Genomic DNA, 25,240 nt, shown 5'->3' on the forward strand with positions numbered 1-25,240 from the left:
TTATTACGCCGTGCACCACCCAACTGAAAAGCAGTAGTAAAAATTTCAGTTACCCTGGAATAAACTGAAAGGAATCATGCTTTGCATCAATGCCAACAATTTTGGGGGACACAATTGGCAACATGAGATTTTCCATCAGGGATATTTAGTTTTAAGGGATGCCTGGGTGGCTCAGTCAGTTAAGCATCTGACTTCGGCTCAGGTCATGATCTCACAGCTTGTGGGTTCAAGCCCCACATTGGGGCTCTGTGCCAACAACTCAGAGCCTGGAGCCTGCTTCAGATTCTGTCTTCCAATCTCTCTCTGCCCCTCCCCCACTCATTCTCTCTCTCTCTCTCTCTCTCTCTCTCTCTCTCTCTCTCTCTCTCAAAAAAATAAACATTAAAAAAATGTTTTAAATGCATATTTTAAAATCATTTTTATTGTTTTATCATGATAAGTGTATGCTTTAATTCCCATTCCCTGTTTCTCCACACACATTTAAAAATGTGTTTTTTAAAGATTTTTTAAGGTAATCTCTACACCCTATATGCGGCTTGAATTTATAAACCCTAGATAAAGAGTAACAATGCTCTACTGATGAGCCAGCCAGGCAACCCTAAAAATGTGTGTTTAAAAAAAATGAAAAAAATTTTGGTACAAGCAGATTTGATTCTGGATCTCATGGATGACCATCTTATAACTCACAATAACCATGCAATTTCAGATCCCATTTTTTTTTTTTGCATTTTTTATTGCATTGGTACCTAGCAATATTACCCTGTCAAACCTTACTGAGAGAACTCTTACAGCTGACCAAAAAAAAGACAAAAAACCCAATTAGAAAATGGATGAAGGATTTCAATACATATTTCTCCAAATAAGATATGCAAATGACCAATAAGATCATGGAAAGATGCTCAACATCATTAGTCCTTAGAGAAATGCAAATCAAAACCACATGAGATATCATTTCACATCCACTAGGATTGGTGTAATCCAAAAGTCAGTATCATAATATCAATGTTGGCGAGGAAGGTGAGAATTTAGAATCCCTATACATTGCTGATGGAAATGTGAAATGGTGCAGCTACTTTGGAAAACAGTTTGACAATTCCATTTCTTGGTGTTGAAAACATGTCTAGAGAAATACAGAATACAGAAACTTGCACACAAATGTTCATTGCAGTACTATTTATAATAGCTCACAACCCAATGTCTATCAAGTCTATCAAATAAGGAATGTATAAATAAAAGGTAGTATATCCATATAGGGGATATTATTCACATATTATTATAAAAAGGAATGAAGTACTGATACAATGTGTGGATGAATCTTGACAATGTCTGCTAAATGAAGGCTGCCAGACTCAAAAGCCCATATCGTTTATGATTCCATTATATAAGTTGTCCAGAATAGGCAAATCCATACAGACAGAAAATGAATTAGGAATTGCTAATCTACTACCTGGTGAGGAGGGGGTAGGGAATGACTGTTTAATGGGTAGGGGCTTACTTTCTGAAATGATGAAAATATTCTGGAATTAAATCGTAGTGATGGTTGTACAACTTGGTGAATATATTCAAAACCACTGAATTGTACACTTTAAAATAGTAGACTTTATAGTATGTGAATTATCTCTCAATAATTAAAAAAAATAGTAATCAGGGATTGTCTCAACAAAACAAAACAAAATAGGGGCGCCTGGGTGGCTCAGTCGGTTGAGCGTCTGGCTTCATGAGCTCAGGTCATGATCTCACAGTTTGTGGGTTCGAGCCCCCTGTCGGGCTCTGTGCTGAACAGCTCAGAGCCTGAAGCCTGCTTCAAATTCTGTGTGTGTGTCTCTCTCTCTGCCCCTCCCCCACTCATGCTCTGTCTCTCTCCTTCAAAAATAAATAAAAACATTAAAAAAAAATTTAAAACCCTCAAAACCTTCATGAGTGAGCAGATGTAGACAATTTCTAACAAGGCATCCCCTTCAAGTAAAGACCAGATAACATTAAATCTGTGCTCTACTAAGGTATATTTAGCAGTTGACAGAAGAGAAAAAAGTGATGGAAGAAATTACTCACTCTTATTTTATTTATTTTATTTTTAAAAATCTCTTTAAAATGTATGTATGTATTTAGAGCACAAGCAGAGGAAAAGGACAGAGGGAGAGAGAAAGAATCTTAAGCAGGCCCCATTCTCAGAAAGGAGCCCAATCAGGGCTCACTCCCATGACCCTGGAATCATGACCTGAGCCAAAATCAAGAGTTGGAAACTCAACCAAATGAGCCATCCAGGCGCCCTACATTTTAATTTATGTATGTTAAACCCTGAAGATCTACAGAGTTATAGTTAGTACCATGCCCACCTTTTACAAGCAGTCATTTAACTTCTATCAAACAATATTGTTCTTTACATTCACTTAATTAGCTTTGAACTTTTTGTGAAAGCCTGTTCTCCCACTTACAATTGTGTGACACAGAACAAATTGCTCAGTCTGTTGCTGACTCTTGTCTCAGTCTCAATTTCCTCATCTATTAAATGGGTATAATAATAGTGTCCACCTAATAGCGGTTGTTAACGAATATTGAATGAGACAGTGTAAGTAAAGAGCCTAGTACTTATTAACTAGTGTAAATGTTAGATATTATTTAACTACTTGCAAACTTGTTTGGTTTTTTAGTTGTGTACATGCTCTAAGCATAAGAAATTTATACTAAGTTTTACATTTGAATATATTCTCGTAATTAAAAATTTTTCTTAATGTTTATTTATTTTCAGAGAAATAGAATGTGAGCAGGGGAGGGGCAAAGAGAGAGGGAGACATAGACTCTGAAGCAGGATCCAGGCTCCATGCTGTCCGCACAAAGCCCAACGCGGGGCTTGAACTTATGAACCATGAGATCATGACTTGAACCAAAGTTAGGTGCTTAAGTCCCCCAGGCCCCCCTATTCCTGTAATTTTTAATAAAAAAATGTAAGTCCACAACATGGCTATTGAGGACTTGTCCCCCTTCTTTTTTCTTTAAAAAGATTTCATACTTCAAGTTTGGGAAACACTGGTTTAGAATAAGCTTAGGTTTTTGTTTTTTGGGTTTTTTTCTCTCCATACATCACTCTATACTCTCCACTACCTCACTGCCATCACTTTTTAAGTCTTAAAATTTAATAAGGATCAACCATACCCAAGTTTAGTCGCCTTGTTCATAGCTTAGAGTTTGAGCTGAAATACTAGTAGGTAATTGAAAAAGACAGCATGTTGCAGTGCAAATTTGTGGAATAGGAGTTAGAAAGTCTTCAATGACTTATGTGAACTTTTAGCAAATTGCTTATTACTCTGGGTCTTAGGTATAGTGTCTTGAATACGAAGACTGATCTTCAAGTCCCTTCAAGGTCTAAAATTCTGACATTTTCAGTATACCAACTATTGTTCTGTGATAAGTTGTCATGTCACCTAGTACTTAATAGAGAGATGTGCCTTTCAAGGTGCCAAACTTTCATGTGGTATCACCTAGTTGGAAGGTGATTAGTGGTCTGCCCTTTTCTCATTTGGTATCAGTTTGAATACACAGCAAGATTCTCCAAAGTAGCAGAAGGTAAAATGGTCAGAAGTAGAGAATATATGGATTATTTAAAGATTGAAAAATTAACTAGAAAATTCACACTTGGCTGCACAGTATTAAAGAGTCATTCCTGATTTTTTTTTCTTTTTTAACCCATCATATTCTTTTGATATCATTTTAGGCACCATCTTAACAGCCACCATGTAAAATGTAGAAAGTTCTTGTGGTAGCTGGTCTTCAGAGATGGCCTCCCAGTGAATTACACCTTCCCGTATTCATGCCTTTGTGTAGTCTTTCCCTACACTGAACCTGGGCTGGCCCCATTTAACAAATAGACTGCAGTAGTGGTGATGCTTTGTGACTTCTAAGGATAGAACACAAGAAGCCTTGTAGCCTCTGCCTTGGTTTCTTAGAACTCTTATTCTGGGGGAAGCAAGCAGCCATTTGAAATTTACCTTGAGACCACCATGCTTTGAGGAAACCCAATCTAGACTCATTGAGAGCCCACATGAAGAGACAGACACCTGACCAATCTGCCCAGTTAAGGTGTAAATCATGTGAGGGAAGAAGCTGTCTTGGGTGTCCAACACAAAACATCAGATGAAGTCAGCCCCAGCTACCCCCTGATGATGAAAGCATGAAAGACTCCAAAGGAGAATCACCAGAATGAGGTCAGTCAACTCACAGAACTGTGAGAAGTAAACAATTGTTGTCTTATACTGTCAATATTGGGGCAAGGTGTTATGCGGTGGTACAGTAGCTTGTTTAAGGACCAAAAAAAGTTCATTTTCTTTTCGATCAGTAATACCCATTTTACATCTCTCTCATAAGAACTCCTTAAAAAATATCTCCATTAGCACTTTTTTCAGGAGACTATTTCTTTCTTTGTTTTATTATTTAAAAAAAATCACAAAGACATTATTTCATGGTTTCATGTCATTTCATCATTTTTTAATGCCTGGTTTAAGATGTAGGTTTCCGGAATAATTGAGTTATCTCCAACATTACAAATCCTGTCATTAATACTCATGAAAGAAATCAGCTTCAAGAAACAAAACCCAAGTGCTAGTTCTATAAACATAAATGTTTGACCCTATGACTATAAAGGGATCAGAGAAGATTAGGAAAGGAAGAGATATAAAACAGGAGTCTATTTTATAATCACTTTTATTTTTTTAAAGTTATTTTTAATCTAGTTTATTTATTTTAAAACACATTTAAGTAAAATTGTAATGTAGTTTGAAATGTTGGAATTTTATCACTGTAAATCCAACTATCTCTAAAAAGGATATGGCCATTTCATTTTATACAAATGTTATAAGAACTGACCACAGCATTTATACATGACAATTGTTTTATAATACTTAATTTCCTACAACACTCCAAAATAAATTCTATTTAGGTCAAAGGGTCAAAATTTAAGTCATATGATAAAGAAAATCAGATAAAACCAAAGTGAACATTAGTCATATTTCTAGTGGGGAATGGATTCTTTAAGTTCGAATAAATGGAAGCAATCCCAAAGATAAAGAATTATAATTTCAACTAAATAAGGGTTAAAGTTCTGCGTTTTTAAAAAACATACACTGAGGGGAAATGTTTGCTGTAACTTAACAAAAGATTAATGTCAAATATTTAAATAGCTCACACAAATTCAGAACAGAAGCAACTTTAGGCTCCAATAAAAGCACAAAAGAATTGAACATTTTAATAAAGAAGATATAAAATTGTTTAATAAACAGAGACACTGGGAAAGATACTGTCTATAGGCTTTCGTAATCTCTTCACTCTTCTCCTGTTGGTTAATTTTGAACAATCCAGTATTTATGCAAATCATCAAAAGTTTTACCACTTAAAGAAACTCTTTAAAATTTGCAGTGAATCTTTGTTAAGGCAAAAATTAAGTAGGCCATTAGCTTAAAAATGCTGGGACAACATTTCTTTTGTTCTCACCTTTATTATGCAGTTATATAATAAAGAAATTTCCAGACTTTCTAATCTTCAATGTATAAAGTTCTTCCGTAAACTTGGGTAGAAAGACTCAGTATCATGAAAATGCAATTGTCCCCAAATATATCTATAAATTCAGTGTGACTCCAATAGGTATCCTGTCAGGATTTTTCATGGAACTAGACACATTAATTCCAAGATTGACACGGAAGAGCAAGAGGTCAAGGACAGGCATGAAATTCCCAGAGAAAAAGAATATAAGATGATTTTCCCTTTCAGACACAAGGCTAATACAAAACTGTGAAAATTGTATAACATAGGGTTAGATAAACAGGCCAAGGTAATAGAACAGACATCTGTTCCCCGGGCACAGAGAAAAAAAGTGTGATTTATGGCATAGCAGGCCTTGTCTGTCAGTGGGAAGGAAGTGCTATTGTTTATATCCTTATACAAATTCATTTTATGAAAAAAAGTGAAGTTGTACTTTATCCCACAAAAATTAGTTCTAGGAAAACGAAAGACTTACTATGAAAGGGAAACTTGAAAACCTAGGAAAATATCTTTAAGGAAGAAGACACAGGATTTCACTCATATGTGGAATTTTAACAAATAAAACAGATGAACATATGGGAGGGAGAAAAAAAGAGAGAGGGAATTGAGGCTCTTTTTTTTTTTAAATATAATTTATTGTCAAACGGGCTTCCATGCAACATCCAGTGCTCATCTCAACAAGTGCCCTCCTCTATGCCCATCACCCATTTTCCCCTCTCCTCCACCCCCTATCAACCCTCAGTTTCTTCTCTGTATTTAAGAATTTCTTATGGTTTGCCTCCCTCCCTCTCTGTTTGTAACTATTTTTCCCCTTTCTGTTCCCTTCTGGTCTTCTGTTAAGTTTCTCAAGATCCACATATGAATGAAAACATATGCTATCTGTCTTTCTCTGACTGACTTATTTCAATTAGCATAATACCCTCCATTTCCATCCACGTTGCTGCAAATGGCCATAGTTCATTCTTTCTCGTTGCCAAATAGTATTCCATTGTATATATAAACCACATCTTCTTTATCCATTAATCAGTTGATGAACTTTTAGGCTCTTTCCATAATTTGGCTATTGCTGAAAGTGCTGCTATAAACATTGGGGTACAAGTGCCCTATGCATCAGCACTCCTGTACCCCTTGGGTAAATTCCTAGCAGTGCTATTGCCGGGTCATAAGGTAGTTCTATTTTTAATTTTTTGAGGAACCTCCACACTGTTTTCCAGAGCGGCTGCACCAGTTTGCATTCCCACCAACAGTACAAAAGGATTCCTGTTTCTCCACATCCTCGCTGGCATCTGTCTATAGTTTCCTGATTTGTTCATTTTAGCCACTCAGACCGGTATGAGGTGGTATCTCGGTGTGGCCTTGATTTATATTTCCCTGATGATGAGTGACATTGAGCATCATTTCATGTGTTTGTTGGCCATCTGGACGTCATCTTTTGAAAAGTGTGTATTCATGTCTTCTGCCCATTTCTTCACATGATTATTTGTTTTTCGGGTGTGGAGTTTGGGGAGTTCTTAATAGATTTCGGATACTAGCCCTTTGTCCGATATGTCATTTGCAAATATCTTTTCCCATTCCATCGGTTGTCTTTTAGTTTTGTTGATTGTTTCCTTTGCAGTGCAGAAGATTTTTATCCTCATGAGGCCCCAGTAGTTCATTTTTGCTTTTAATTCCCTTGCCTTTGGAGATGCGTTAAGAAATTGCTGCGGCTGAGGTCAGAGAGGATTTTTCCTGCTTTCTCCTCTAGAGTTTTGATGGTTTCCTGTCTCACATTCAGGTCTTTCATCCATTTTGAGTTTATTTTTGTCTATGGTGTAAAAAAGTGGTCTAGTATCATTCTTCTGCATGTTGCTGTCCAGTTCTCCCAGGACCTCTTGCTAAAGACACTCTTTTTTCCATTGGATACTCTTTCCTGCTTTGTCAAAGATTAGTTGGCCATACATTTGTGTCCAATTCTGGGTTCTCTATTCTATTCCATTGGTCTATGTGTCTGTTTTTGTGCCAATACCATACTGTCTTGATGATTACAGCTTTGTAGTAGAGGCTAAAGTCTGGGATTGTGATGCCTCCTGCTTTGGTTTCTTAAGAATAGAGAACAAACTGACAGTTGATGGAGGGAGGTAGGTGGGAGATGGGCTAGGTGGGTGACATGGATTAAGGAAGGCACTTGTTAAGAAGAGCACAGTAAGTGATGTAAGAAATAAATTACTGAATTCTACTCCTGAAACCATTATTGATTGCACTGTATGTTAACTCACTAGAATTTAAATAAAAATTAAAAAAGAGAGAAAACATAGGAAAATATCTTTGTGACCTTTGAGTAGGGATAGATCTATTAAATAGACATACGTACAAAGATGTGAACCGAAAGAGGAAAAGATGTATCCATTTGATGCAGAAATTAAAGCTCCTTATGACCAAAAGAAACCATAAAGTGATTGAAGAATACTAGTCATGTTGTAAAAACATACGTGCTATGCGTATAAGCAAACTATTAGCATCCAAAAATAAAAACTGTACAAATTTATAAGAGCAATGGCAATCCAAAAGAAAAATGGTTGAAAACACGTGCATGGTATTCACCCTAGCAATACTATTCCTGTTATTTGCCTCAGATACTTTTGTCTCAGAACCTGTTTGCACTCTTAAACATTATTGGAGAACCCCTAAGAGTTTTTGTTTCCGTGGGTTATATCTATCAATTTTTACCAAATTAAACCTGAGAGATTTAAAAAATATTTATTATTTAATTTCAGAATAACAATAATAGACCAATTACATGTGAACATAAATAAGGTTTTGAAAAATTAGTGTATTTTCCAAAACAAAAAGTGAGAAAAGTGGCACTGTTTCATATATTTTGAAAGATTTCTGTAATGCCGAGCTTAACGGGCAGCCTGATTCTCTTAGTTGTTTCTGTACTCAGTCTGTTGCAATACCACAAGTCATGTAGCCTCTGGAAAGCTCCACTGTTCACTTGTGAGAGAATGAAAGTTAAAAAGTCAAATAACATCGTAGTATTATTTTGGGGCATCTGGGTGGCTCAGTTGGTTAAGTGTGTGACTCTTCATTTCAGCTCAGGTCATGATCTCATGGTTTGTGGGGTCGAGCACCAGGTCGGGCTCTTTGTTGACAACTCAGAGCCTGCTTGGGATTCTCTTTCCCCCTCTTTGCCCCTTCCCTGCTCACACTCTCTCAAAATAAATAAATAAGCTTTAAAAAAATCTTTAAAAAATAGTAAAATAACATCTTAGTATTATTTTAAAAGTAGTTTTGTACAGGGATTTATACATAGGAGCTAAAATGATAAAGGAAAGCAAGGGAATGATTAACCAAAAATTCAGGTTGCTGTCTATCTCTGGGGGTGGGAGTGAGGAGCCAGCTACAATAAGGAGGGGCACTTGGGGGCTTCTGAGACACTAATATTTTATTTCTTAAGCTGGATGTTTGTCACATGGGTGTTAATTTCATTATTATTTTAACTGTGCATTCATGTACATATTTCATACACACATATAAATATATAATTAAAAACATTTTTATAATGTAACAAAAATCTATTCAAAATGACTACAACAATAAAAGAAATATACTGACTTTCATAATTGAAAATCCAATAGGAGAGAGTTTCAGGTATGGTTTGATCCAGAGTGTACTCCTGTAGTTTGGGGAACAGGTCATGCTCCTTCAGAGCCAAAGAGCTTTGGGAAAGGCTGAATGCCAGAATGATGAAATTACTGAAAGAGGAAAAATGTAAGCAGGAAAAATTAGTAAATGTTCAGAGCCTCAAAACATAAAATAGGTATGATAGGTATTTCAGTTAGCACTTCTTATCTTATACCCAACTATTAAAATCCTTGTTTTTCCTGTTTGACTTTTGCTAACCTGAATTTCTAGCTATAATGAACCTATTAAGAGGCATAATGATTTTATTAAATCCTTCTATTATTCTATAACCATAACATTCCAACTTTGTGCTTTAAATTTAAAGAATTCCAAATTTATGCTTTAAATTTTTGGTAGAAAGAGATTTTGATTCAATAAGAAAAGCTCCTTTTAAGTGTGTTGGCATTTGGACCAAGAAATAGTGTTAAAAAGTTGTTGAAATAGTGACTTCTATGCCTGTGTCCTTGTGTTCCAGATGTTTCTATAGGTCATTCTTAGAGTCATATTGACTTTTGATATAATTGCAACTTTCATTCTCTTATTTATTTATTTATTTATTTATTTATTATTTATATATTTTTTAATGCTTATTTATTTTTGACAGAGAGAAAGACAGAGCATGAGTGGGGGAGGAGCAGAGAGAGAGGGAGACACAGAATCCGAAGCAGGCTCCAGGCTCTGGGCTGTCAGCACAGAGCCTGACGTGGGGCTCGAACTCACAGACAGTGAGATCATGACCTGAGTTGAAGTCGGACACTCAACCGACTGAGCCACCCAGGCTCCCCTCTTCTTATTGAAAATTTTAATATTATTCTAATTGTTAAAATGTTGTAATAGACAACTTTTCCAAACTATTATTGTCACAGCTTATTATTTTGAATAATTATGAAATTATTTAAATAATTGAAAATTTCTCTTTGAAGTCTGAAGGTTTTTTTTAAAATGTTTATTTTGTTTTATTTTTAAGAGAGAGAGAGAGAGAGAGCACGCACAGGCAGAGGAAGGGCAGAGAGAGAGGGGGAGACACAGAATCTGAAGCAGGCTCCAGGCTCCAAGCTGTCAGCACAGAGCCCCACGCAGGGCTTAAATTCATGAACCATTAGATCATGACCTGATCCAAAGTCCGACGCTTAACCGACTGAGCCACCCAGGTGCCCCTTAAGTCCGAAAGCTTTTTAAAAAAATATTATTGATAGTAATCTCTCAAGCGGTACTAGACATATTAAATGCTATGTAATTTTATGTTTTCTTTATGATGCAAGGTCATTAGGAATGTAAATTACTTTGTTATAATTACAATGATTTTAGATGCAAGTAGCTGTTTGTTTTATATGTAAGGGGACGACTCTAACAACGAGTGTAAATTTTTCATACTTTTTAGGACTGTTCTCACCATAAGCTTTAACTTTCTGATATTAATATGCCAGCACCTAGCAGTAAAACTCCTCTAAGTCGTTGTATCCAAAGTGCAATAAACTGATAAACTAGATAAAAGTTTGATATAACCACGTCAAAAGTATCTGTAAATGGGTTTTGAATGACGTTCTCCCTAAAAACAATGTAATTTTAGAGCAAGGATTTTTGATACATTCCTTTTATATCACAAGAGTTTTTACATTTTTATTTATAAATTTTCCTTCTTACCAAGTTCCCAGTTATATTTTACACATTTAAATTTCTAAGAGATTTTTCTAGGCAATGAATATGCATTGTTTTATAATCAGGAAAATGCACTAAATGTGAATAAAAGTGCTAAATTATTTCAGTTATATAATATTATTACTTTTTATGGTCTAACCACTATACTGTTAGAATCTATGCTTTCTCCTCATCATGCTGACTCTGACCTTTATTACTTCCTTTCTAAGCTATCTGTGATTTTGTTTAAAAAGATTATTTTTAATTGTCTCTTTTTCTCCAAACACTAGTTTAGTGATTTAATTATTTCTCATTTTGATATTAAAACACTATTTCACAGATGCTCCAAATTTAAAAAAAAATCTCCATTGTCTATAGGATAAAACACAGACTATTAGAACTCTTCTCTAGTGTACTTCCAAATTACTTAGCTTCTTTCACTTACTATGCCCTTGTGTAAGCTCTCTTTTTACATCTTTTTGGCCTACAATATGTCATTTGCAGTCCTGTCCCCTGATGAGACTTGACCCACCTCTACTAATGATCTACTGTTTTGATCTCTTTCCTTTAGGAAGCCTCTCTTGTGTTTTTCCAGCCCACACAAAACTCTCTCTCTAATTACGTATGGCACTTATTATCCTATTATTGATGTAGAGCATGCTTATTATTTTGTATTGCTTCTCTTTCTAGAATAACCTTTGGATGATTTTGTATATCTGCAACACCTCGCACAGTGTTTATCATAATACCTAGAACAGTGTTGTGTCTTATTAGACACTTGGTAAGAAGAATGAAATGATGGCTGGGTTGATTTCATTTAGAGTACATGCCAGTTGTCTATCTGTTATCATCCTTTCATGATGAAGTGTGGGTTTTCTTTTGGCGAGGCATCCTTGCAGTGAGTATAATGTGAGTAGATGTTTCCATCAGGAAAGCAAAATAGAGACTGTAAGCCAAACTCAAATCATTCTGGCCAAAGACATAAACAGCCAAATTCTTTCAGAAATGGTTTCCTGGAAGCAGTTTGCATTGACTGTGCTTTCGTCCAAAGAGCCTCCTTTAAAAGTGACATAGCAGTATTGGGACGCCTGGGTGGCTCAGTCGGTTAAGCATCCAACTTTGGTTCAGGTCATGATCTCACAGTTTGTGAGTTCGAGCCCTGTGCCAGGCTCTGTGCTGACAGCTCAAAGCCTGGAGCTTGCTTTGCATTCCGTGTCTCCCTCTCTCTACCCCTCCCCTGCTCACACTCTGTCTCTCTATCTCTCTGTCTCTGTCTCTCAAAAATGAATAAACATTTAAAAAAGTGACATAGCAGTATGTAGTAAATCTAATCATTGTAGATAACTAGATTGGAGTAGCAGTATTTAACTCTTGGTTAAAATCATCTAGATTATTGTGTCAACAATTCACTTCATTTTAGAAAGTCGCAATTCATTTTCTGCAGATATGTAAGAGAAATTATACATATTTTTTAAAGTTTATTTATTTTGAGAGAGAGAGAGAGACAGAGAGAAAGAGAGAGAGAGTATTAGTGGGGTTGGGGCAGAGAGAGAGGGAGAGAGAGAGAATCTCAACCAGGCTCCACACTGGCAGCACAGAGCCCAGTGTTGGGCTTGAACTCACGAACTGTGAGATCATAACCTGAACTGAAACCAAGAGTTGGATGTCTAACCGACTGAGCCTCACAGGCACCCCCAAAGTACACAGATTTTTTAGAACTGCAGTACTTTCCTAATTACTGAACAGCTCTTTCTCTGGCTGAAGCAAATGTGTTGAATGGATTAAAAAAAATACATGTGAGTGTCATTGTACAGTGACTAAAGGGTCAATAGAAACTTGGTATTTTTTTCCTTATAGTACATTGATCAGAGTCAGATTCCCAAACTGGGTTAAAGACATTCATACCTATACATATACAGGGCTGTATGATCAAAATCAAATAAACACCTGTTTATTAATTGTAAGCTAAGCCTTACTTGCACTGAAAAGAAATACAAGCCATAATCCTTGCCTTTAAGAAGTTTGCAATCTGGATAGGTAGATATAGGTAGATAGTATGTGTTATTTATTGAAATATGAATTCATGATAGAATAAAGCAGTGCATCATATTGGTCATATAATAATACAACAAAAATGTTATTCTGAGGAAGAAGGGGAGAGGAGTTCCTTTGGGATGAATAGGATGACTTTAGAAAATTAAATGGAAGTAGACTTTGAGTTGTACTTTAGGGTGAGTGGATTTTGAATAATGAAAGAAAGGTGAGAAAGACTTTCTTGGAGAATAAAGGATGTGAACAGTGTGAGCAAGACCATGGAGACAAAGACATTTTTGGAGGAGAGTGAGTAAATCAGTTTTTCAGAAAGGTGAAAAATTTCAGATTAGGCTAGAAAAGCATTTTGGGCGAGATTGTAGAAGAATGTGAATGCCAGATTAAGGACTAAGTATTTTGTAAGCAGTGAGGAGGTATTTGGGGAAGATCTTGATAAAAGAAAAAGCTTGATCCAAGTTGGGTTTCAGAAAGAGTAGTTTGTCAGCTATGTACCACTTGAAAAGGAGGGCAAAATTTGCAGCAACATGGATGGAACTGAAGGGTATTATGCTAAGTGAAATAAGTCAGTCAGAGAAAGACAGATCATGTTTTCACTCATATGTGGAACTTGAGAAACTTAACAGAAGACCATGGGGGAAGGGAAGGGGAGAAATAGTTACAAACAGAGAGGGAGGGAGGCAAACCATAAGGACTCTTAAATACAAAGAACAAACTGAGGGTTGATAGGGGAGTGGGGGAGAGGGGAAAATGGGTGACGGGCATTGAGGAGGGCACTTGTTGGGATGAGCACTGGGTGTTGTATGTAAGCGATGAATCATGGGAATCTACCCCCCAAACCAAGAGCACAGTGTATACACCGCATGTTAGCCAACTTGACAATAAATTATATTTAAAAAAATAAAGCAAGCATAATTCCTTTGATAATTAGAATATGCAGAAAATAAACTGAACTTCAGTTATTAAAAAAAAAGAAAAGAAAAGGAGGGCTAAGAGACAGGGTAATATGAGGCTGTTTGAGAGAAGCAGTTGAAGTGCGAGGCAGAGCAGCAAACATAATGATATTTTTCTGTTTGGTATTCCTTCCTTTCTGATTCAGTGGTTCAGCTGGAGAGGGCACAATTTCCCCTCAAGGGCCACTGGTAGGCACATGACCCTGATCTACTCAACTAGGAGAGTCCATTCCTAGGTTATAATTATTGGTTCACAGATGGGCACATGATCTAAATTGAGCCAATTAGTTTTACCTCTAGAAGTTTTTTCTGCTAGACCTATTAGGAAAGACACCTTCTTCCTCGGGGACCCTAACATCGTCAGTGCTCATCTTTCCTGTAACATTGTTTGCTAGCTAGACCCCAGCATTGTCCTAATGTTCCCTCCTGACATTCACATGCTTGTATAGTCTCCTTCGTGTTGTATTAGGGTTGGTCTTTATGATACATGAGTATACAGCAGAAGTGGTGGTATTTTATATGTGAAACTGGAAGCTACAGATTCCAAAATGGAATCAACAACACTTGGTAATTGATTGGATTTTTAGATGTAGGAGAATGCAAAGTTTTCAACTTTGACAAAATGGTTATATCATTAGCAGATGTAACAATGTCTGGAAGGAGGATTTGTTATATTGTGCTAGATGAATAGGAGGTAAGAAATTTATCATCAGGTTGAGGCTCTAGGTAGCAGTTTTAGGAACGATGGCTGGTATTTAGAAAAACGAGGTAGACTCACAAAATAGTGAGTTCTCTGTCACTGTTCGATTCCTTATTGCGGATGTTGGAGACTGGACTTATAATAATACAGCATCTAAAATCACTTCTGAGTGAGTGATTTGATTGCTACTAGTTGTTACACACACACACACACTGACACTCACACTAAAGGTAAAGGTAAATGGAGGCAATAGCCATAATCTCTCCAATCATAGAGCTCTTAGCAGTTTTCTCCTTGTTTCTCACTGTTGCTTCAGGTGAATTATAATCTCTGTTGGAGCACCTACCCCAGTTTACTAGACAGGCTGGAACCAGGATTAGGGGACTCCTGGTCACATCCATCCCTTAACTTTGCAAACTACTTTACCTCCATTCCTACTTGATTCCATGCTGTATAAAATTGGCATTCTCACAAAATACTCAGAAAAACAGGGGAAACCAACAGGCACTCCAGCAAACGGACAAACTGTGTTGTTTATATGTGTTTTTACCACTATGATTTTATGACCTGTAAACATTTTTCTGATAGTGCAATACACTTCAATTCCCTTCTCCTTGAAGTTTCTTTTCCCTTAAAAAAATGTTATCCTCTGGGCCATTTTTCTAAAAACATTTCTCCTTTTCTCTAACATGATCCTGAAGCAAACACAATACATGGCTTGGGGAAAATAAAACAGAAATGTAAAACAAGGAAGTTAGACTAGATAATTGCTAAGATTCCTCTTAGCTCATAAATTTAAATAGCAAGTCCTAAGGATTTTGTATGTAGCGTCACTGAACTCCTTTAGTAATAGTTTCAAGTACTTGTAGTGATACAATTATGCAAGCTATATTTTTAAATGCTTTTTCATCAAATTGTTGTAAAATTCTGTGAACACTTAAAAGGCATTTATGGGCTTGAAAGGGCTAACATGGTTCTTTATTAAGTGTCTTATTCATGGGAAGCCAAATCTTGATATTCAATAGCGTTTGTGCAACACAGAAAACAAGGAAGTGCAACAATGCAAAGAAAGCAGGTCCATCAGAGTCTTGCCTCATTCTCTTGTCTCCCTTAATCCATGCCTTGGATTCACTGAATGCTCTTTTTCTTTCAATTCTGGAAAAATCTCTTCCACTTGCAAGATTTGGTAGATGCCTGCCTTAGAGATTTATTATGTACTTTCCCTGCATCCACTTGAATATTTTAATGAAAAATAGAGGCTATCTTTAAAAATATTTGTTTTGGCAAGTGTAAAAGGATTAGCAAAAGCAGTGATACTTTTAATGATTTGTAAAATCACACAAGAGACTTGTTCATCGTTGGTGATACACTTAACATTTTAAGGTTTTCTTATGCCATCTAGGAACGTTCAAAAGACCAGGCTGATGCAATATTCAGTCATCAATTGTTTAAAGAAAGTAGGGAATTTCCCAAACAGCCATTTCTAACTACACGGTACCTGGCTAACAGGGCTATTTGACTTTTTAATTCTGTTTGTATAAATAAAATGCAAACCAAGAGAGTATTGTGACTCAGTTGACCTCATAATTTTCCTTTCCCTCTGCCTCTCCAGCCTCCCTCCTTTTTGTTGACAGTTTGTTTTACCATAAGCTATTATAACATAAAGATATTATCTTTCAGGATAAAGGCAGAATGCCAAATTTGGAGGCAGAATTTTGGCAGCATTCTGGATGTTCTTAAAGACGATGTGCATTCTTCTTTCTTTATCCCCTTAGAGGTGAGAAATAAATCTCACCAGCTCTTGTGGAACAAATTTAGCTGAGCCCTCAACAGACAAAATGTTCCTTTGTCTATAGTTACCTCAGGGAGAAGATTCCTAAGCGTTCATTGTATAAGACTGTTTTGGAAATATTTTGCTGTTTCTTTTGGTATGATTTGTGCAGTATACTTGTGTAATTTAATAATAAAATTCCAGTTTTCATGTTGCAAATCTGGTTGCCCTAGTTTAAAATTATATGTTGAATTATGAAAATCAAGCCTTTGGTTTCCAGGGAGAAAAGTGATTTCTATCTTGGAATTGTTTAACTATACAGGCCTGGTGTATTTCCCACTCATATTTTCCTTCCAGAAAGTTGTCTGGAAAGCCATTCCTCCCCTACTGGTGACATTGCACAAATGTAGTGAAAACTTGAAATGATTTTGGTTTTCACTGACTTCTTATGCATTAGTCACACTTTCTGTCTTAGTCTCTGAAAAGAACAAAATGATAGATGTTTTTCAAAGGACTATTATGAAGAAAGAAACATGGTTTGGGTTGACTAACAGAGATAGGAAAAGTGGGTAGTGTGCTGGTCTATATTAAAACAATTGCCCTCAAAGAAAATTCAGAAAAACTAAATTTGCCTTATTTAGGTAAAGACAATATTTCATTTTATAATCACTATAATATAGATTTAGGAAACTCCAGTAAGTATTGAAAAGTTAGACATTAATAGGTTATTTTGCATTTGAATTTCAGGTTTTTAAAGCAATATTTAATAAATTTCACATTATATTTGCTTTTTAGAAGATTTAAATTTAAAAAAAAAATTTTTATTTATTAAAAAAATTTTTTTAGTGTTTGTTTTTGAGAGGGGGGGGGCAGGGTGAGAGTGAGGGAAAGGCAAAGAGAGAGGGAGACACAGAATCTGAAGCAAGGTCCAGGCTCTGAGCTGTCAGCACAGAATGACCCAAACCGAACTTGCACATGTACCTGACTGAGCCACCCAGGAGTCCACCCAAAATATTTTCTTTAAAGGAAGACATGGTACCGTTTGTTTATTATTATTTTTTTAATTATTTTATTTTATTTAAATCCAAGTTAGTTAACATATAGTGTAATAATGGTTTCAGGAGTTGAATGTAGTGACTCATCACTTATGTATAACATCCAGTGCTCATCCCAACAAGTGCCCTCCTCAATGCCCTTCACCCATTTAGCCTATCCCCCCACCCAGCACCCCACCAGCAGCTCTCCGTTTGTTCTCTGTGTTTAAGATTCTCTTATGGTTTGCCTCTCTCTCAAAACGCAGTGCCTTTTAATTTAAAAGCATACCTCACTATTTTGACGAGTCCACGGGATTTTGCTGATTATTCTAGGGTTGCTCTGAGAAGGAACAATTGCTAGAGTTACTGTTTAAATTTTACCTATGAGGCCCAGGGATCTGAAAACCAAGATGAATCAGGAAATCATGGTGGTGATTAATGGGGGTGTGAAACTGCTTCTAGCCTTCTGTCCCAACAGAAAGAAGAATTTTGCCACAAAGTATTTATTAGTAGTCATTGAACAATTCCTGGCCCTGGGTTTTCAGGTGGCCCTTTTCCCAGCACTATTATGCCCCTCACCCACCTGAAGCAAATTCAGATTTCCTGCCTCTGAGTGGTAAGCTTTGGTGAGGATTTCTGCAAAATACAGGGAAATGTGCTTGTTTTAAGTCTCTGGACTCTTTGCTGACACTTGCAATGACACAAACGTCCATCCTTCATCACAGAGGAGACCAAAGACAAGCACATAGAAGGATCAGTGCTAAGCTCTCAGCATGACACAGTGGCTACAAAGTCAGGGGCCCTGGGTCTCAGGCCTCTTTCTGACACCTGCAACTGTGTGATTCCGGAAGAGTCTCCTCTCTTTGGCCTCTGTGTCATCTGTAAAATGGGACTTCATGGAGGATTTACGATACAAAATTATGCTACTTATTAGAATTTGCAGAAATTATTTTGGATTACAGATATGTAGACATTAGGAGGTGATTTTATAAACTCTGCTTCTTATGTGAGATGGATGTTAGACTGATTTTATATGAAAAGTTGGGCAACAGTGCATTGATATTTTGGCACCGGTTCATTTACAGCAGAGACCAGAATTATGATGGCCTCGTTCCTGTCAGAACATGAAGCTTTAAGAGGAAAGTAATAATTTTAGAATCCTTAGCTCATTATTAATGACACCCCTTCGAGTTATACCATCTACTACCCAGCTTTTTTCTAAAGCCAAATTTTAGCACTGCATAACCACCTACTCTCTGCTCAATTGCTTGAACCTTAGATACTTTTTTTTCTAAAGTAAATAATTTGTTTTTTCCCTATAGAAGTTTTTGGTTTTTCTCCCCCTTATCCTTGGTGGCCTGAGAGGTGGCAGGAACCCACACCTATACAGTCTCTAGCTCCAGAAAATTTCTTTTATTATTTATTTTCTCTTTTTATTTTTTTCATTCCATCCTTCTAAAGCTTACATGAGAGGTATTTGAAATCACCCAGATGCTTTTCCATGTCCTTAAATTTTCTTCAACATTTTCCATTTCATGAATTTTTTCTTTTGTACTGCCTTCTGGAAACCTGTAAATTAATCTTCAACTATATCTATTCTGGAATTCCATTCTTCCATTAATATTTAATTTTTTTTCCTTTTTGAATCCCGAGTGTAAAGAGTTGGCTTAATTGTAACACCTCAGTTCACAGCACAATGTTGTTATCATTTGTCTGTGTAAGAGTCTTATTTCATTCTCTTGTTTTTCAAAACTTCCTCCCTGATTTGCATTCCCATTCTTCCTACCAGTGTTTTTATTTAAGATGTTTGATGTATGTTCTTAAATGTGCATGTAATTCTGCATGCCAAAATATGTTGTGTTGTCTTCTCTGCATGCTTTTTTCCTGAACTGATAGACAGTATTGTGCTATGCAGCATGGCTTTAAAAAATTTTGCAGTGAAGATCTAATTCCAAAGAACTCCAATTGCTTCTTTTTCTTTTCTTTCTTTTTGCTTTAGAGAGAGAGAGAGAGAGAGAGAGAGAGAGAGAGAGAGAGAGAGAGAAAGCACACAGCAGGTGAGTGGGGAAGAGAGGGAGAAGGGCAGAGGGAGAGAGAGAGAGAGAGAGAGAGAGAGAGAGAGAGAGAGAGAATCTTAAGCCGGCTCCATGCTCAGCACGGAGCCTAATGTGGGGCTTGATCCCATGACTGTGGGATCATGACCTGAGCCAAAATCAAAAGTCAACCAATTGAGCTCAACCAGTTGAACCAGCCAGGCACCCAATTGTTTCTGTTTTTTATAGCAATCCTGTTTTTGCTAATGAATGTAGTATCTTCTAAGATCTCTCCAAATAAATTACTTATTTATATAAGTCTTATTCTGTTGCCTCCATTATTTTCTGTAGGGTTTAGTTGTTCTGTTATTTGAATAAGATGATCCTTTCTTTCTTTCTTTCTTTCTTTTAATGTTTATTTATTTTTGAGAGAGAGAGAGAGAGAGAGAGACAGAAGAGTGCGAGCTAGTCAGGGGCAGAGAGAGAGGGAGACAGAATCCTAAGCAGGCTCCAGGCTCTGAGCAGGCAGCACAGAGCCTGGCGTGAGGTTCGAACTCACAAGCTATGAAATCATGCCCTGAGCTGACAATGGTTGCCTAACTAAGCCACCCAGGCACCCCTTAGATGATCCTTTCTAATGGTGTTAATTTTCCTCAAATATTTGGTGATGATTGTCTGTTCTTATTGTTGGTGTGGATCTATTTCCTTGGCCACATGAGAATCTCTGTTTACTTGTCTATGAAGGCAGGTTACACTTGTGGTGATAAAGGGAACACAGTGGAATATGTGGTCCAGAGGGCTGGTGTACTAGTTTCCTAAGCCTTCCCTAACAAAATACCCCAAATTGAGTGGCTTTAAAAAAGTAGAAATTTATCCTCCCACAGCTTTGGAGACGAAACATCTAAAATCAAGGTGTTGGCAAGGCCATGCAACCTCCAGAGCCCCTAAGAGAGCATCCTTCTTTACCTCTTCCATCTTCTGGTAGCATCAGGAGTGTTTTGGCTTATAGCAAAGTAACCCCACCTCCGCCTCTGTCTTCACTGTGATGGTCTGTGTGTCTCTTTGTCTTCATGTGGCCTTCTCATTTCTGTGTCTCTCTCCTTTTCTTAAAAGGACACTAATCATATTGGATTAAGGGCTCATTATACTCCTGTATAACTTCATCTTCACTAATTAAATCTGCCATCATCTATCTCCAAATAAGGTCACATTCCGAGCTACCAGGGCTTAGGACTTTAAAATATCTTTTTGAGGCACACAATTTTACCTACAACAGCGGGTAAGTAGCTTGTCCACTTAGTAAAAGTGGGCTTCCCATCCCTTCCCTTGTGACATAGTCCTGCTTCTGCAGTACCAGAAACTACTCTGGGAGTCTCTAATTCCAGAACTCAGTTTGGAGACCTGTGCATGCCAGTTTATCATGGTGCAAATGTTTGAGTCAGGATGACCTTCTATTTCTGTCCTCTGCTGCCATTGTGGAAGTCTTGCTGGACTCTGCTTCTCAGGCCCCAGCACTGAAGCCAGGAGCCTTTCCCAAAGTTTTTTAGCTTTGTTTATAAATGAGGTTTATGGCCAGCTGTTCAGATCTTTGGAAGAAAGGGTCACTGGCCAGATTCTCTGATTGGTCCTTTAATGACTCATCCAATGATTTCTCCAGGACTGCTTTGGTTTGGTTAGCTTAGAGCATAAAACTCATTCAGGGTTTTCTTAAGAACTTTTGCTTCCTTTTGCAATAGCTTGTATTTGAATCTTGTGTTGCAGCTTCTCCCACTTGTTTCTCTGTTAATCTGATCTCATCTGTTTCCCCTTACCTCCCCAAAATGTTTTTTTTTGTATTAGAAATTCCTTAAGTTTTCTGGTCCACTGAGACCACCCTTTCTTGTTTTCTGTTATGTATCCTTCTTTAACCACAGGTTTTCTTTAATTTCAGTGGCATTTACTGGGGAAGGAGATAGATGTATGAGTTTATGCTACCATCATGACACAGTGTAAGGTGCTGATCTAAACTAGAAGTCATCGAAGGACCAGATAGTAAATATTATAGGCGTTTGGAGCTATGAGGGCTCTGTTGCAATTTTTGACAATGCTGTTTTAGTGCAAAAATATATAGACAAGATGTAAATGTATGCAAGTGACTGTGTTTCAGTAAAACTTTACTTAGAAAAACAGGCAGTGGGCCAGGTTTGGCCTATCCCTGAAATCAGTGGTTCTCAAAGTTATCTTGCAACAGAATCTATGGAAAGACTTGATAAAATACAGACTGCCTCCTCACCTCCAGTTTTTGACTCAGTGGGTCAGGGGTTAGAGGGGGTGTCCCAGAATTTGCAATTTTAATAATCTCTCAAGTGATGTGATACTATTGGTCTATGGACCATCCTTTGAGAACCACTCATCTAAATAATTTTTATTTCCTAAACACCACCATCTCAACCATTTTTTGACAATACAACTGTGTTCCTTATTCATCCATTCATTTGTTGGTTCATTCAAGTATTTATTAATTTATTTTTAAGTGTTTATTTATTTTTGAGAGAGAGAGAGAGAAAGAGAGAGACAGAGCACAAATGGGGGAGGTGCAGAGACAGAGGGAGACACAGAATCCGAAGCAGGCTCCAGGCTCTCAGCTGTTAGCACAGAGTCTGATGGGAGGTTTGAACCCACAAACCACGAGATCATGACCTGAGCCAAAGTTGGATGCTTAACCAACAGAGCCACCCAAGTGCCCCTCAACTAGTATTTATTGAGCTTTTAATATGTGCCAGGCTCTGTTCTAGGTCACGAGAACCTTGTCATGAACTAGACACAGTGTCTGTTCCCATGAGTGGGGGAACCAGATGACCAGACAAACACAAGTTATATCTAAACAAGATACAATATTGGATAGTAATAAGAACTACACAAATGAAACCAAGGGAAAGGAGACAGTGATACAGGAAGAGAACTATGTTAGACAGGACAGTCAGGGAAGGTCATTATGAAGAGATGACATCTCAACATAGATGTAATGATGTAAAAGAGTTAATCATGGGAAAGGTAGAGATTTCCAGGAAGAGGGAATAGCAAGTATGACTACAGTGGCTTGGACTGATATGGGTTTAAGTAATGAGACACAGCTGGATACAAATTATATTGTGATGGTCGAGCCAGCAGAATTTGCTGATAAATTGGATGTGGAATGTGAGGGAAGAGCAGTATTAAAGAAACTCCTGAGTGTCCATCTTGGACAACTGGGTGGAGATGGGAAGGAGCTTAAGATTTTATTTTTAGAACTTTATGCTTGAGATGCATTTTAGACATTCAAATAAAGTTTTCAAGAAGGTAGTTAGATGTAATATGCTGGAGATCAGGTGAAAGTTCAAGGCTAGAAATAAAATAGAAATTTGAGACACATCAATATGCTTCCAGTGTTTTATATTTAAAGCCACAAGTCTAAAGGAGATCACCCACATTGTGGGTGTAGATAGAGAAGGGGGCCAAGGAGTTGACCTTGCTAACTGAGATGATGGGAAGACGAGGAACCAGCAAAAGACACAGAGAAAGCATGGAGGAGAGAGTATGATTTCTCAGACGCCAAGTAGCGTAAATGTTTCCAGAGAGAGTCTCCAACTTGTCAAATGGTACTGGGTGAGCAAATGAGATGAGGGCTGACACTTGATCACTTGGTGATCTTGACAAAAGAGCATACAGTGGAACAGTGAGAGAGAAAGCTGTTCAGAATAGAAGCCAGAAAATGGAAGAAGAGGACCGATGACAGTAAACAGTCAATTCTCTCCAGTGACTTCTGCTTCTGGTAATGCTTGCTGAGTTATATGTACCAATACTGAGAACCACTAGAAAAACAAGCCTAATTATAAAAACTATTTGCCTGAAGGTATTGGATAGCTAACAAAAGGGTGAAGGATAATAAGTTTTTGAAGAAGAAAGAGACCCAGAGAGACAAACCCAGCACCAAAGTCTATTTTTTAATTAGATGAGGTAGCTGAGAGGTTGAGAAACTCAACAGGATTTTTAACAGCCTCAAGAGACTGTTAGGACAAAATATGTAATCCAGAGTATGCCAAGGGAGAGAGCTAGGTAGTCACCTTCTACCAGGTTTTGCATTTGAATCCCAAGGAACTGACTCTAAGTAATAAATATAAATCAAAAGTAGTTTAAGTCTGGCAGCGACTGTAGCCCAGCTTCAAATAAACTCAATTCTTAAAATGAAATTAAGGAAATCTTACATTGCTAGTGCTCTTAACTACCTGCCAGAAGAAAACATAACTTTGTTATGGAGTAAGACAACGTAATTTAAAGCCTCAAATTATTTTTACAATGTCGTAATATACAGTGTCTGGCAATCAGTAAAATAACATGTCGTATGAGGAGATAAAATGACAGGAGTGAAAACCAAGCATGGGGGAAACTCCTAATAGTAAAAATAGACTCATAGGAGCATCATGAACTTATCTTTAGGATTCTTAATTCACTCAAGGAGATTAAGGACAGATTAGGGAATTTGACAGGAAATTGTAAACCATGAAAACAAACAAACTGAAATTCTAAAACTGAATTTACATGGTTACGGAAATTAAAAACTCAATGGATGGGGGGCACCCGGCTGGCTCAGTCAGAAGAGCATGTGACTCTTGATGTCGGGATCATAAGTTTGAGCCCCACACTGAGTGTAGAGATTACTTAAAATAAATAAATAAACCTAAAAAAACCCTCAGTGAATGGATTTAATAACTGATTAGACAGAGTTGAAGAGAGAATTAGTGAATTATGAGATTGGTAAAAGTGATTGCCAGAATAAAGTATAGAGACGAAAGGTATGGAAAATACAAAAAGAATGTCATAAAATAGGAGCTATAGTGAGAATATTGGCGTGAATAATTAGGGACCTGGAAGAAGCAGAGGTGAGAGAAAATGGGACATATGCCGTATTTGAAAAGACAATGAGAGTTTTCCAAGTCTGTTGATGAATATCAAACCACAGATGCAAGAAGCACTAAAAACCTCAACTAGGATAAGTAGAATGAAAACCACACTTAGCCCAATTATAGTAAAATTACCTAAAACTAAGACAAAAAGAAAAAAAATCATAAAGTAGCTGTAGGAAACTCATGAAGCAACAGAATGAGATTTCTCTTCGTTCATGACAACAGTGGAACTTTCTACAAAGTTCTAAAAAAAAATAACTCCCAGCCTAGATTTCTTTCTTTCTTTCTTTCTTTCTTTCTTTCTTTCTTTCTTTCTTTCTTTCTTTCTTTCTTTCTTTCTTTCTTTCTTTCCTTTTAGTATTTTATTTATTTATTTATTTATTTATTTATTTATTTATTTAGAGAAAGAGAGAGAGAGAGAGAGGGAGTGGCAGGGACAGAGGGAGAGAGAGAACATCCCAAGCAGGGATTCTGGCAGCATGGAGCCCAATGTGAGGACTGATCTCACCAATCATGAGATCATGACCTGAGCCCAAATCAAGAGTTGGACACTTAACTGACTGAGCCACGCAGGCACCCCTAAATGCTGTCATTAAAAGCAAAGGTTACCAGATTGGATAAAAAATAATAACTGTGTGTTGCTCTCAACAGACACACCTAAAAATATGGGAAAACAGAAAAGGTACAAATAATAGGATGAGAAAATATATGACATACAAATATTAATCAAAAGAAAGCTGAATAGATTCATTAATATCAAAGTAGGCAAGTCTTTGGAGGAATTTTAAGATTTCTGAGGAATGGGTCAAGAACTAGAGGGGGTTCAAACTTTTATTTATTTATTTTGTAATGCTCGCATACTGACGGGAAGACTACAGCAGAGATGTGGAGACTGATGACACAGGAAAGATATGTATAAGCTGTTTGAGCAGAAAAAGGGATGAG

The 25,240-nt window shown here is 37.0% G+C and overlaps 1 long non-coding RNA gene across 5 annotated transcripts in view; it reads left to right on the top strand.

Moving 5' to 3' along the window:
* LOC128314798 (uncharacterized) overlaps positions 1 to 25,240 on the top strand; it is a 129,391-nt gene that overhangs the window by 91,096 nt on the left and 13,055 nt on the right. The window contains exon 7 of one of the 5 annotated variants that reach the window (XR_008296853.1): positions 3,713 to 4,202. The exons of 3 other annotated variants lie outside the window; for them this stretch is intronic. This is a non-coding gene — a long non-coding RNA (uncharacterized LOC128314798). Of the gene's footprint in view, positions 1 to 3,712; positions 4,203 to 18,425; positions 19,398 to 25,240 lie in introns of all 5 variants that reach the window. One more of the 5 variants, XR_008296851.1, reaches the window with a different exon arrangement.

Source organism: Acinonyx jubatus, chromosome A2, assembly GCF_027475565.1.
Source record: "Acinonyx jubatus isolate Ajub_Pintada_27869175 chromosome A2, VMU_Ajub_asm_v1.0, whole genome shotgun sequence".
Taxonomy (NCBI): domain Eukaryota; kingdom Metazoa; phylum Chordata; class Mammalia; order Carnivora; family Felidae; genus Acinonyx; species Acinonyx jubatus.